We start from the raw sequence: 13,359 nt of genomic DNA, 5'->3' as shown, positions 1-13,359 counted from the left end.
AATCGCTTCTGCTTGCTCAAAATGCATGGGGGGAACTTTACCAAATTATTATGAAGAAGTTATGAAGATTGTAGTTGAAAGCGCAGAAAAAAACTGGAGGAATCGTTATCAAAAAACATCTGAAACAATTAATGAGGAGATTACAACAAATGAAGCAATCTCAAGATGCAAGGATATGAATTGAATATGCAGAGCTGTGCAAGATAATCTGCAAACGTATAACTGAAGATGTAAGACAATACCACTGTGATATGGTAAAGAAGAGTATTGAAAATAAAAATAAAGTCTGTGACATACTCACAAGGATGAAGAAATTAAAATGGCAGTGGGCTAGACATATCGCAAGAATAAATGACCATCGTTCGACAAAGATCGTACTAGACTGGAATCCAGGAGAGATTAGAAGACAAGACGATGACTAACTGTTAGATGGAAAAATAAAATCAGAATTTTTTTCTGATATCTGACAGGCGTACCTCTTTCCAAAACAAACCAGGTATGCATGAGGCTTCCGGGCTCAGTGCCACATTGAAGCTACAACAACCATATTGTTTCCTGGCAATCCGTTCCTCACTTCTGCCCACACTGTAGCTACAGTGGCCATCTTGGTTACTGACATTCTGCCTATAAAAAGGCAGGATTTCCGCAAGGAAGCTACTAGAGCATGGTTTCATTTTTGTTCCAGTTAGACTCCAGCTTTTCTGCCTATTTACACCCAGCCTTGATCTCTGCCTGTGACCCCGAACTTGCATCTCTGCCACCTGCCTTGACCACTGCCTATGACCCTGACCTTGTATCTGCCTTGACCACTGGCATCTGCCTGTGACCCCAACCTTGCTCCATTGCCACCTGCCTTGATCCCAGCCTGTGACTCCGATTACTCTATACTCAATCCAGGACTCTGTTTCACGGTTCAAGTCTACGATTTAATATCCTACCTCAGTCCTGTCGGTTGCATCCTGTCTTTAGACCAGCATCTTTACAGTATTTCATCCTGTAACTTTGAGTGCCTTACTGAATATCCTCCAAGCCCTTTTATGAATTTCCCCGTGGTCCCTGGCCCTACGCAAAACTAACGATGGAATAATTTCCGACCTAATTAAATAAATGTTGGGAAATGCTACTAAAATGTACACAACATCCCTTTTCATTTCCAGAACTAGCTCAATTGATTGTTTATAACCCAGGTCATTGCCCCCTGCATGTATTATCAACACATCTGGCAGGCAACTTAATAGCTGTTGTCTCACCAGTTCCGGAAACACCTGCATGCAATGCAAACCCCTCTTGCCTATGCATATATTAGGATTTCCAACATGGATGCATGCTGACTTCGTTGCCTCTACCAACATGGCCACGAGGCAGGAAGTCAGCCTCTTCCTGAGCTGGTTTGCTCACACCTGCCTTCTTTCTTTATAATTCTTCTATTCCCCTTTCTCCTTGCCTGTACAAGGTATATCCTACCTTGTCTCCTGCTGGAAGCCGTGTTCCTGTTTTGCCTGCCTCAGACACCTGTCTGTTGCCAGACTACTTTGCCCCTCTCTCTAGCCCTGACCCCGGAACTGTGACCTCAACCATTCTTCCTCTCTTTAGCCCTGACCCCAGAACTGTGACCTCAATCATCCTGCATCTCTCCTGCTCTGACCCCGGTACCGGAAACCGCTATTCTACTGATTCAGGATTTAGATCCCAGGTACGGGTCAGTCTCTACTCTCCACCTCTGCCTAGTGGGCCTGTCTCCTTGACAGTACAAAGCAACATATGCAGCATGTTATGCAGGTCTGGTCTGGCTGGAATCCAAGCCGACGGACGGACATACAATTTATATCCCTTGGAACGCAAGCATCCAATATGCTTTATCGCTTCACTGTTCATGCCCAAACATACTGCCTCTGTTGCAGCCCCGATGCAGAATGAATGTGTGCCGAAATATTTTGGATCAACGCCTGTCCTCATGAAAAGTCCAACAGACATCTCTCTGGCTGGTGGCTGCCGGCCCAGTGTATTGGCTGCCAGCCTGTCGGGGAAAAGATGACAGGGAAAGGATGTCGATGGGCGGTTGGTTGTCATTATGGACAGCTAAAGCTCCATGTCCCTTTGGCCTCAGTTTATATTACTGCCTTCTTGTGTCTAAAGGCCTCACCATGAAGAGAAACCATACACCTGGTATGCTTCTAATATAGTGTCTAAATACATAAACAGCAAGGAACATTTATTGGGATGCTTTTCCCCTATCAAGCTCTTAAGGATTGTAAAACCGTGCAGCCAATTGCCACATTTTTGGATGCTTAACATCTGGGTCATCATACGGTGCAGCCATCCACCTGGCACCCTTATTAAACTGATCTACATTGTAAGAAATAGGTGTTAACATAAGCACAAACTCCCCCATCCATATATTTTTCTTCATGGCCAAGGGCAAATGCATGGCTAAAGGTTTGTACTCTGTGCGGTAAGCATCTTTACAGCTTGTTCTGGGGATTCTTATTGCATTTTCCCTAGTTGAATGTCTTATTGTCCTATTGACACTGTATGCTCCAGTGCAAGCGTCATATTTTCCAGCCTCCAGCCTGCATCACATGCCACGGATATATCAGTGGAATCTGCCCCAGATGCTGCGCCTTGCGCCCCTGCTCGCAGACTAAGGCTGAGTCCATGGTGTGGGAGACCGTGTGGAGGTGTCCTCACGAGGCGCGATAAGACTGACTTAAGGCATTGATTGTGCCTATAGACCTTGTGGGTGCACATGGGTAGAGGCAGGAGGGGGCACGCGTTGGGCATGAAATCAGTTGAAACTGATTTCTTGGTGCAACACGCAGGTCACGTGAGCTGTTCGTCCAATGAGGGTGAACCAGCTCAGTGATGCCCCAAGCAGCGCCCCCCACGGCCTGTCAACCATGGCCAGGGAAAGCACCCACTTTCCCACAGCCTCCGCATGACTCAGCGCGGGTGAAGGCACCATGGCCCGGACCTTAAGAGCCTACTAAGCTGAGCAAAGCTTGCTGGTTTGCGACCAACATACAAAGCGCACTGATTACTTGCTGACCTCTGCGCTCTGCCCACCAGGCAGCTCTGAGCAGCTCAAGTCAGTGGTCATGTTATCTGCAGGCTCTCTGCTTCTATACTAAGGGCCCCTCCCCAGCTCTACTGGATGCTACCCTGCTTCTATTACTCTACCTGTGGCTCTCCTTGTGGAGCTGGTCCACTGTAAAGTGCTTCCCACAGCCAGCCTTGACCATCCTCCTTTGGGCACAGCAGAATTTCATTGGTGCATTGAGGGGTCCCGATATCTTCCTGCTTCACTGGGCCACGTGGGAAGCCACCCGCCGCCCAAAGCACCGCGACTATATTCCGTCCCCCTCCCCTCCTCACCAGCTCCTCCCACCAGGCTTTACTCTATAGCCACTGCCGGGAGGAAGGGAGGGATGAGGACAGTGCAGAAATGCAGAAGGGGGGTGTGCTCACACCCGCCATGAGACCTTTGCCTGAGTGCTGGGGGCTCATGTGGTATTTGCACCATGTTTGTTAAGATTATGAAATGCCCACTTTCATGTTATCTTTGTACCTTTACTGTTACAAATAAAGAGTGAAAGAAAAACAAGCTGCTGAATCATAACAAGCTAGGACTGAGTTTTCCAATCCTTTGGGTCATGTTGGAAGACAACTATGACCTTTATCATAATGAAACTTGTCATAAATAATATGCAATGATCTGTTCTAATATAGCACTCTAATTATATTACATAATTATAAACAAATATCCTGTTTCCTACCTATTTAACCTCACACTAACACACCTGACAATCCCTCCACCCCCCATCTACCAGAATCCCATTGGCCGATTTAATATGATATAAATGCTCTTACTGATAACGTAGGATATTGACGTGTTATGCTACGGTGACAGACCCTACTGTATATTAGGGTTTGCCCCCTCGCATGACACCTCTGTTGTCTACAGAGTTAGGACATAGAGGAAGGGCTCCAGTACATGAAGGGAAAATAATAAATGTTTTGTTTTTCCATGAAATACCATAAAGGAGTTACTCTTTAAGCAAAAAAGGTACAAGGGCTTCAAGAGATTCAGGGTCAGTCTTCAAAGGATGAGGATGGCATTGAATTGGACCTAAGCTTTCAGGCCCCCTTTTAAGCCTCATATGAGGTTTCATGGTTTTTTGGAGTCACGTTTTTTTTAAGAATTTATTTTTTATTTTGGCCATCAAGTACAGAAAAGTTGATTATGTTTTAACATTAATTTGTTAAAAAAATATTTTTATTATTTTTTAGGATGGGCATCGATTCACAGGTTTCAATGAAACAACCTATGCTTTCCTTGAAAGGACATAGGTAGCCTCACGGCACTGAATTGGCCAATGACCACAATATATATATATATTGCAATGTAGCTTTGGCTGATAGGGCGGTATGAAATTGCTATAGATATTAAGGGGGCTTGTTAGGTGTTGGGATAGGGTGGGGGTATGGAAGAAGGATGGGTCACCCCATTTTTGCCATAGGGGCTTGAAAGTCATTGCAAAGCAACAAAGTTCAGTGAATCAAGGTCTATGGGGCCTAAGCTATAAGTGTCGATAAGCCACTTATCGAGCACTTAGCGGTCAAAATGCCTATTGCTATTCAGTAAGCCTCGATAAGTGGGCGATAAAGGCATGAATTGCGCAAAATTTCAGCCGTCATAAAAAAATCGTCGGGTCAACAGCGATAAGCCACTTATCTGCAGGTTCTGAAACTCGTGCAATTCTAGTAGCCGCGATTAGATTAGAGAGGCCTATTGCGGCTCTAGAATGGCGAGTTTCTCCCAAAATCCTCACGCCAGGAAAAGTTGGCGAGAGGCTGGTGAGAAGCTGCTAAGAGGCGGCGATACAGGACTTAGAAAAAAAATGATTTTTTCTGCATCGGATTGATGCCATGAGTCTCCGGAGCTGATATCCATTAATATCAGCACTGGAGTCCGGCATGAATCCTATGCAATAAAAATGCATTTACAGGCAACTTCATTACCTTAGCGGCTAACCGCTAAGACAATGAAGGGATTAACACCTCCCGCTACCCACCAAGGGCCAAATACCCCCTTCACCCACCTCCGCTACCCACAATAAACATATACACTGGCGACACACTTTATTCGAGCTCGGCTAGTCCCACGAATTCGGGTATACCCGGGTGTATTGAGGTTTGTGACTGTTTTCTGCCCGAGTGCATTGAGGTATTTTCCAGGCAGGGATTGAAGCATTTTATTCCCGCTGGCTGCAATACTGCACAGTATATATATATATACTGCATTACAATTCATGAATTTATGCCATCTGGTAGACACGCGAAGCATTGCAGCCTATTAAATCCTAATCATTATCATTTAACAGATCAGCCGCCCGTCAGCCAGGCATGAACCCAGGCTGGGAAGGCAAACGCAACGGGGCTTGTCAGAGGTGAGGAGCGGCGCATTCCAGGTATCTGCCAGGTACATACTGGGTATTTGCTCGAATAAAGTGTGTCGGTGCAGTACCCACCTCCTCTACACCCACCTGATTGAAACAAGAGGCCGTGGGTGTCCTCAGGGGGTTCCTGCTGGTGTCCGGGGGCCCTCAGGTGGTCCCGCGCGGGTGTCTGGGAGCCCTCGGGTGGTCCCCGCAGGTCCCCACTGGCCTGCGGTACCAATCCTGTGGCCAAACAAAAAGGTGCAATACATTGAAATAAATACATCCCCCCCTCCCACCCACTCCAACACATACAATACAGTAATGGGCAAAATAACTAATATCCAGATATGGATAGGGGTTTGCCGGGTCTGGATTGGAGAGAGTTCGAGTTCGTAAGTAGGTGCCAGGAGAGTAGTCAGTGTCCGGAGTGCCGTTGTCAAGGGTTGTAGCCAGTAGGAATGTAGTTAGTCTGAAAGCCATGGTCAGGGATTGAGAAGTGCGGATGGTCAGAGGCAAGCCGGGGTCGGTAATCCAGAGAAAGGTCCTAAAGTCAAGCCGGGTCGGTACACAGGAGAAACAAGCAGCAACAGGGTTATAGCACAACAGGTACAAGGCAGGGCAGGGACGTGGAAACACAAGGCTACCATGAACTATACTCAGCAAGGAATGAATGAGACAGCTGAGATTAAGTAGCCGTGAAGCACAAATGGGACTGAGGGGAGGAGCGGAGGCAAGGCCCCCGCGGGAGCAGAGATAGCAAGATGCAGGAGACAGGTGGGAGAGATTAACAGACTTGCCTCGCAGTTGGGGAGCAGTGCATGAATGTCACATGTGCGCATCGCGCGTGACGGACGTGTGTCGTGTGCGGGGGCGGAGCCAAGCTCCGTGGTAGAGTAGAAAGTCCTCCATGTGCGCGCGCGTTCTGTAAGTGGTGCGGAGGTGTGTAGAGCAGCAGGTAAGGAGGGAACGCGTCGCAGGGGTCGTGTTCCCCGGTTCTTTTTCTGTTCTCTCCAGAGTGGTTCTCTGTGTTGGAAGTGTGGAGCCAGGGCTCTGAACACCTTCCTTCCCCTCCCTCAGAGGAGTGGGACAACAACCCCTTATTCCACCATGGAATAAGTGAGGAGCTGAGGATAGACCTCTGGGGCCTCAAGCTCCTTTGGTTGCATCCAGGGGTCCATCCAAGTGTACCTGGTGTATGTTGATTGTTGAAGAATAAAGACTGTTCCTGTTTTATATACTCCTGCTTGAGAGTGCAGTTAATCAGGGGGAGTACCACAGCGCTTTCCTGCAGGGACTGCACCCAGTTCTGCTGGGGCCTGCGGGGAATGGAGGCGCTGCACCGAGTGAAGAACTGAGAAAGAACCCTAAAGTCTGTCCTGTCTTCCTCATTAACACCAGCGGACACTCAGTATCCTGTAAGCCTAGCAGGTGAGCTGCACAAGAACACTGTGTAATAGAGAAATCTCCCAGATGGTGGGGGAAACCGGTTACATATGTTCAAATAAATATATTAGCAAAAGCTCAAACGCTAAAAAGAGTAAATGTGTACACTTGCACTTTGTAATTTAAGGATAATCCACGGCTTTGGCAGCGTTTTGTAAAAATGTCAGATGTTAATAGATCTGATTGTTTAATCTGCTTCCATGTGGAAGCCACTGTGATTAGGAACAGATAGAGGCAGCTGCATTTATCTTAAGGAGGGGACGCAGATATTATTTTAATACAGAAACTACTAAGCTGTATCCAAATCCTTTTGTTGCTGAAGGGGAATGAAATATGATGCAAAATCCATCATCCCCCAAAGTGATTAGATGCACATAAGCAGGTCCTGTGATTGTAGATTTACCTTCGATAGGCACAGAAAAAAAAACCATAGCCAAAGCATTGAGTCCAGGTGTGACACCAACTCTACTAATGATGTAGAGAAAGAGATACAAAGTTAAATAAACTAGAAATGCTCACTCGCCTATTGTTTCACTTTTGACTTTAAAATTCTTCCTGGTTTTGGTTCTGGTTTTGGATTATGGCGGAATATTTGCATTTGATTTTATATATATATATATCTTATTATATATTAGTGAAAGCACTGTATGCCTGTCTGCATCTCCTGTGTCCCTAGGGGAAATGTCATTGGTTCCTTGGCCTGCCCGCCCCCGCACACCTCTCATTGGCCTGAGGCGGAGTGACGGGCCAAAACACACACACACACACTCTCTCTCTCTCTCTCTCTCTCTCTCTCTCTGCGCGACGCTCATCGGGACCCACGCTTTTTCCTCCCCTCCATCCCCCCCCCCCGCCCCAGCGCCGCTACAGTCAGCGGGGGAGCGGAGCGAGCGCCCGGGACACAGCGGGGTACTCTCACGCCCCCCACCCACACACACAGAGCGCTGAGCGGCTTTCCCCTCACCCGGCGCTCCACCCCCCGGCTAACACCCCCCCCACCCACACACACAGAGCACTGAGCGTCTCCCCCCCCCCACGGCGCTCCCCCCCCTGGCGCTCCTCCCCCCCACACACACACACAGAGCACGCGACTCTCCCCTCACCCGGCGCTCCCTGTCCCAGAGGCCTCTCCTCCGGCTGTCTCTGCCTGTCCCCACGAGAGGCACAGCACCTCCTCACCGGAGTGTCTCAGCCTCTCCGCGGAGAAGCCCAAGGTGGAGGAGGAGGGCGGCCGGTATCCGGAGGAAGAGGAGCGCGGCCGTGTGCAAGGTGAGTAAATGCAGGGGAATGGGTTATTTAACGCATCCCTGACTCCCCCTGCCCTTTGCCCCCCCTACCCTCCTGCCCTTTGCCCCCCCTGCCCTCCCTGCCCTTTGCCCCCCCTGCCATTTGCCCCTCCTGCCCTTTGCCCCCCCCTGCCCTCCCTGCCCTTTGCCCCCCCGCCCCTCCTTGCCCTTTGAGCCCCCCCACCCTTTGCCCCCCCGCCCTGCCCTTTGCCCCCCGCCCCTCCCTGCCCTTTGCCCCCCCGGCCCCTTCCTGCCCTTTGCCCCCCCCGCCCCTCCCTGCCCTTTGCCCCCCGCCCCTCCCTGCCCTTTGCCCCCCCCCCGCCCCTCTCTGCCCTTTGCCCCCCCCCGCCCCTCCCTGCCCTTTGCCCCCCCCGCCCCTCCCTGCCCTTTGCCCCCCCACCCCTCCCTGCCCTTTGCCCCCCCGCCCCTCCCTGCCCTTTGCCCCCCCGCCCCTCCCTGCCCTTTGCCCCCCCGCCCCTCCCTGCCCTTTGCCCCCCCGCCCCTCCCTGCCCTTTGCCCCCCCGCCCCTCCCTGCCCTTTGTCCCCCTGCCCCTCCCTGCCCTTTGCCCCCCGTCCCTCCCTGCCCTTTGCCCCCCCAGCCCCTCCCTACCCTTTGTCCCCCCTCCACCCCTCCCTGCCCTTTGCCCCCCGCCCCTCCCTGCCCTTTGCCCCCGCCCCTCCCTGCCCTTTGCCCCTCCCCCGCCCCTCCCTGCCCTTTGCCCCCCCCACCCCTACCTGCCCTTTGCCCCCCCCCACCCCTCCCTGCCCCTTGCCCCCCCCGCCCTTCGCCACCCCCGCCCTTCCCTGCCCTTTGCCCCCCGCCCTTCCCTGCCCTTTGCCCCCCCGCCCCTCCCTGCCCTTTGCCCCCCTGCCCTTTGCCCCCCCTGCCCTTTGCCCCCCCACCCCTCCCTGCCCTTTTCCCCCCCACCCCTCCCTGCCATTTGCCCCCCCACCCCTCCCTGCCCTTTGCCCCCCACCCCTCCCTGCCCTTTGCCACCCCACCCCTCCCTGCCCTTTGCCACCCCCCGCCCCTCCCTGCCCTTTGCCCCCCCCGCCCCTCCCTGCCCTTTGCCCCCCCCGCCCCTCCCTGCCATTTGCACCCCACCCCTCCCTGCCCTTTGCCCCCCCCGCCCCTCCCCTCCCTGCCCTTTGCCCCCCCGCCCCTCCCTGCCCTTTGCCCCCCCCGCCCCTCCCTGCCCTTTGCCCCCCCTGCCCCCCCTGCCCCTCCCTGCCCTTTGCCCCCCCACCCCTCCCTGCCCTTTTCCCCCCCACCCCTCCCTGCCATTTGCCCCCCCACCCCTCCCTGCCCTTTGCCCCCCACCCCTCCCTGCCCTTTGCCACCCCACCCCTCCCTGCCCTTTGCCACCCCCCGCCCCTCCCTGCCCTTTGCCCCCCCCGCCCCCCCTGCCCTTTGCCCCCCCCGCCCCTCCCTGCCATTTGCACCCCACCCCTCCCTGCCCTTTGCCCCCCCCGCCCCTCCCCTCCCTGCCCTTTGCCCCCCCGCCCCTCCCTGCCCTTTGCCCCCCCCGCCCCTCCCTGCCCTTTGCCCCCCCTGCCCCTCCCTGCCCTTTGCCCCCCCACCCCTCCCTGCCCTTTTCCCCCCCGCCCCTGCCTGCCCTTTGCCCCCCCCGCCCCTCTCTGCCCTTTTCCCCCCCTGCCCCTCCCTGCCCTTTGCCCCTCCCTGCCCTTTGCCCCCAGCCCCTCCCTGCCCTTTGCCCCCCCCGCCCCTCCCTGCCCTTTGCCCCCCCCCGCCCCTCCCTGCCCTTTGCCCCCCCGCCCCTCCCTGCCCTTTGTCCCCCTGCCCCTCCATGCCCTTTGCCCCCCGTCCCTCCCTGCCCTTTGCCCCCCCAGCCCCTCCCTACCCTTTGTCCCCCCTCCACCCCTCCCTGCCCTTTGCCCCCCCGCCCCTCCCTGCCGTTTGCCCTCCCCGCCCTTCCACGCAGTCCTCACTCCTCTTTTTTCTACAAACAAAACCAGCACTGGACACTCTAGTAACACTGTTATAACTGTTTACATTGATCATGTAACACACCCGACATTTTAGTCTCCAGTGGGACCATTCTTTAGAGCAGGGGTGCATAAACTGGGGGGGGGGTTGCACGAGATTTTCCTGGGGGTGGGCACGGGCGGTTGCAGAGGCCCGGCGCTCTACCCCAAGGCATTAAAATTAAATGCCGGGGGATCGCTTAAGACCTCTGCAACATCAACTTACCGTGATTCAGCCAGCATCTGGCGCGTCTGCATGGCAACACGGCGTTAAATGACGCCGCGGGTTCACGTGACATCACATGACCCCACAGCATCATTTGATGCTCTAGGAAGGTAAGAAGGAGGCCATTTTGGGCCTTACTTACCATTACTTACATAAAACACTATTCTATAAATGGCAGCCAATCACAGAGCTTGATAAAAAAATAAAAATTTATTTAAATATCAATGTTTCAGACCACTGTTTGGATTTTTATCAGGATGCAAATAGTGGTATGAACATACTATATTTGTATACATCTTTGAGCAAGTCCTGTGAGGGCCCGCTAGTCATAGAATATTGCTTTGCACCTGGACATCAGACATTGTTTTCAAGGGGTAGCACACTCCAGTCCTCAAGAGCTACCAATGGGTCAGGTTTTCAGGATATCTCTGCTTTAGCACAGGTGGCTCAGTCAGTGGAGGAGACAGTACAAATAAAAACAAAAAAAGAAAAGGAGGCAGAAAATAAAGTATAAATCAGGGAGAAAAGTAAAATAGAAGGAACAACAAACACAGGAAAAGGGAAATTAAACATGAAGGGAATGTGTGGTCAGATGGTAGTCAGGGGACAACTAGGTTCCCTTATTCCTGGAGAGGATCAGCCAGTACTCGATTTTTTTAAAGCTCCGATTCTTTGCAGTTTTCCCTATTGGGAATCACTGAAGTAAAAAGTACAGGAATAGCTGATGGTTGGAATAGCTAAATCTTAGATAGCTTGCTTTTCATTGTTAGAAACCACCATCTCCCCATCAACGATAAAGCAGCTAAGACAGAAGAGGCAGAGCATTAAGGAGAGCAAATCATTTAGATTAATCACACACTCCTTCTCCCCAGCAGCTTTGGCTTCCTTGGTAGTGTGCCGCATCTGCAAATCGGCTGATGAGAGCATTAACCCCCTGCACTGGTGGAGGGGACCTGAAGAGCTTGGCTGCCCCAAAAACCTCAGGTTTCTCCTGGAGCGATGAGAATAAGTGATGACGAAACTCCCCAGCTTTGTACAAGGCAGCTTGGAACTCCTCGCACAGACACGGGGATGGAAACGATGACAGCATGGGAGCAGAGGAATTCAGCATTCACATAATGATGGGAACTCAGAGAGAGGAAGTGATAGAGGAGGGAGAGAGAAAAGAGGGAGTATAAGAAAATGTGGATAGAGGGTGAACGTTACATTATTACACAGTTACATAGTTACATAGAAGATGAGGTTGAAAAAAGACATATGGTATACAATATGCGAGCAGAATGTAATGTACCATGTCTAACTATGGCTGTATACACACTACACCCCTCCTCCCCATAGTACCCCTTATACTTTTTGGAATACGCCCCCCCCCCACCCCTGATTTTGTTATAACTGTGAGTGAAAATTAGAAAATACAAGTTTTAAAAGAAAAAACACATATCTTCATGGAGTTCAGCCTCTGTTAAATTTAGACAACAGATACTTATCCTATATTGGTAACTGCAGTATATTGGAGCAAAAGAAAGTGTGGTGAATATTACCAAATAGCTCCAGGTGACTGGGACAGATTGAGACATTTCTGTTATATCCTTACAGGGTATATGATTTGTAGTCCTGGTGGTGCCATTTAGCAAAATGGATTACAAAAAAAAAAAAAGAGGACTGTTTTAATGTGTTATAGAGACAAGAAATCATGTGATAGCCATAGGAAAGGAAGAAAAATAAAGGCAGAAACGGAGGAAGAATGGATATGAAATAAAGGGCTAGTATTGTATTGGGGCTATTTGCCAAAGTCCCCTAGCTGTAAAATTGGGCTGAAACTGGTACAAAATATAGCAACAGATTTATGAAAGAAAAAATATCTATTGTTTTCTGTGGGAGTTTGTTCTACAAAACCATGTCTTTTGTTAAACTAACACAAGAAGCATTTATAAACGACTCTTCCAGTTACACAATCCCCGGAAATGTTGGTACACTAGTGTCAGTTTGTGATTTGGTGAGTGGTTATTATACATAACAACAGGAGTAGTTAGAAGGTGCACATATGGAAAACATCCGTTTTCAGATTTTACTGTTGACATCCTGTCCTATAATTCACGTTTACGTGATCATCCTAAGAGAGGATGAATGTGAAATGAAAGAGAGAGGAAAGGTTGCCAGTTGGGCTCTGAATTACACTGCCCACCCCATCCATATTCTGATGAAAAAGACTTGATTGACTGAAGATGTCCCTGGAGTTATCTTGTATGTTAAAGGGAAGTCTAAGCACAGTCTAATCTCCCAACCTCATTTTTAAACGTTGGATGGATGACATCTTGCATGGTAATTAGAACCAAGTGTTCACAGTTAGGCTAAGGCCCCGCTCCCAGAGTCAGCGCACCTGCGCTGCTGACAGGCGGTGCGCTGAGATACACAGACCGCGATCTGCGGTCTGTAGGGAGCGGGAGCCGGAGCGGGAGGTGGGCGGGAGGTGGGAGGTTTGATCGGGAGGTGGGCGGGAGGTGGGCGGTTTGACAGGGAGGGGGGGCGTGGCTTGAGCGGAGGGACCCGCTACTCTCCCCCCCCTCCCTCCACGGACTCGGGCTGGAGCTGGAAGGTAAGTTTAAACACACACACGCAGGCACTCATTCATACACGCGCACACACACACACACAGGCAGGCACTCACGCACTCATACACACACACACGCGCACACACAGGCAGGCACTCACGTACTCATACACACACACACACACACAGACAGAGGCAGGCACTCGGGCACACACACACACAGACAGGCACTCACGCACTGTGACACATACACACACAGACAGGCACGCACTCAGACACACACACAGAGAAAGGCACTCACCTGCTTTCACTCCACACTCCTCCCCGCTCCCCGAAGCCTCTCCTCCTCCTGAAGCCTCCCCTCCCCATTGGCTCACAGCCACACACGTCACGCGTCAACGCTAGGAAACACCATTCTGTGGTGTCTCC

This window comes from Ascaphus truei, chromosome 5 (genome assembly GCF_040206685.1).
Source record: "Ascaphus truei isolate aAscTru1 chromosome 5, aAscTru1.hap1, whole genome shotgun sequence".
Taxonomy (NCBI): domain Eukaryota; kingdom Metazoa; phylum Chordata; class Amphibia; order Anura; family Ascaphidae; genus Ascaphus; species Ascaphus truei.
This window is presented reverse-complemented; position numbering follows the sequence as displayed.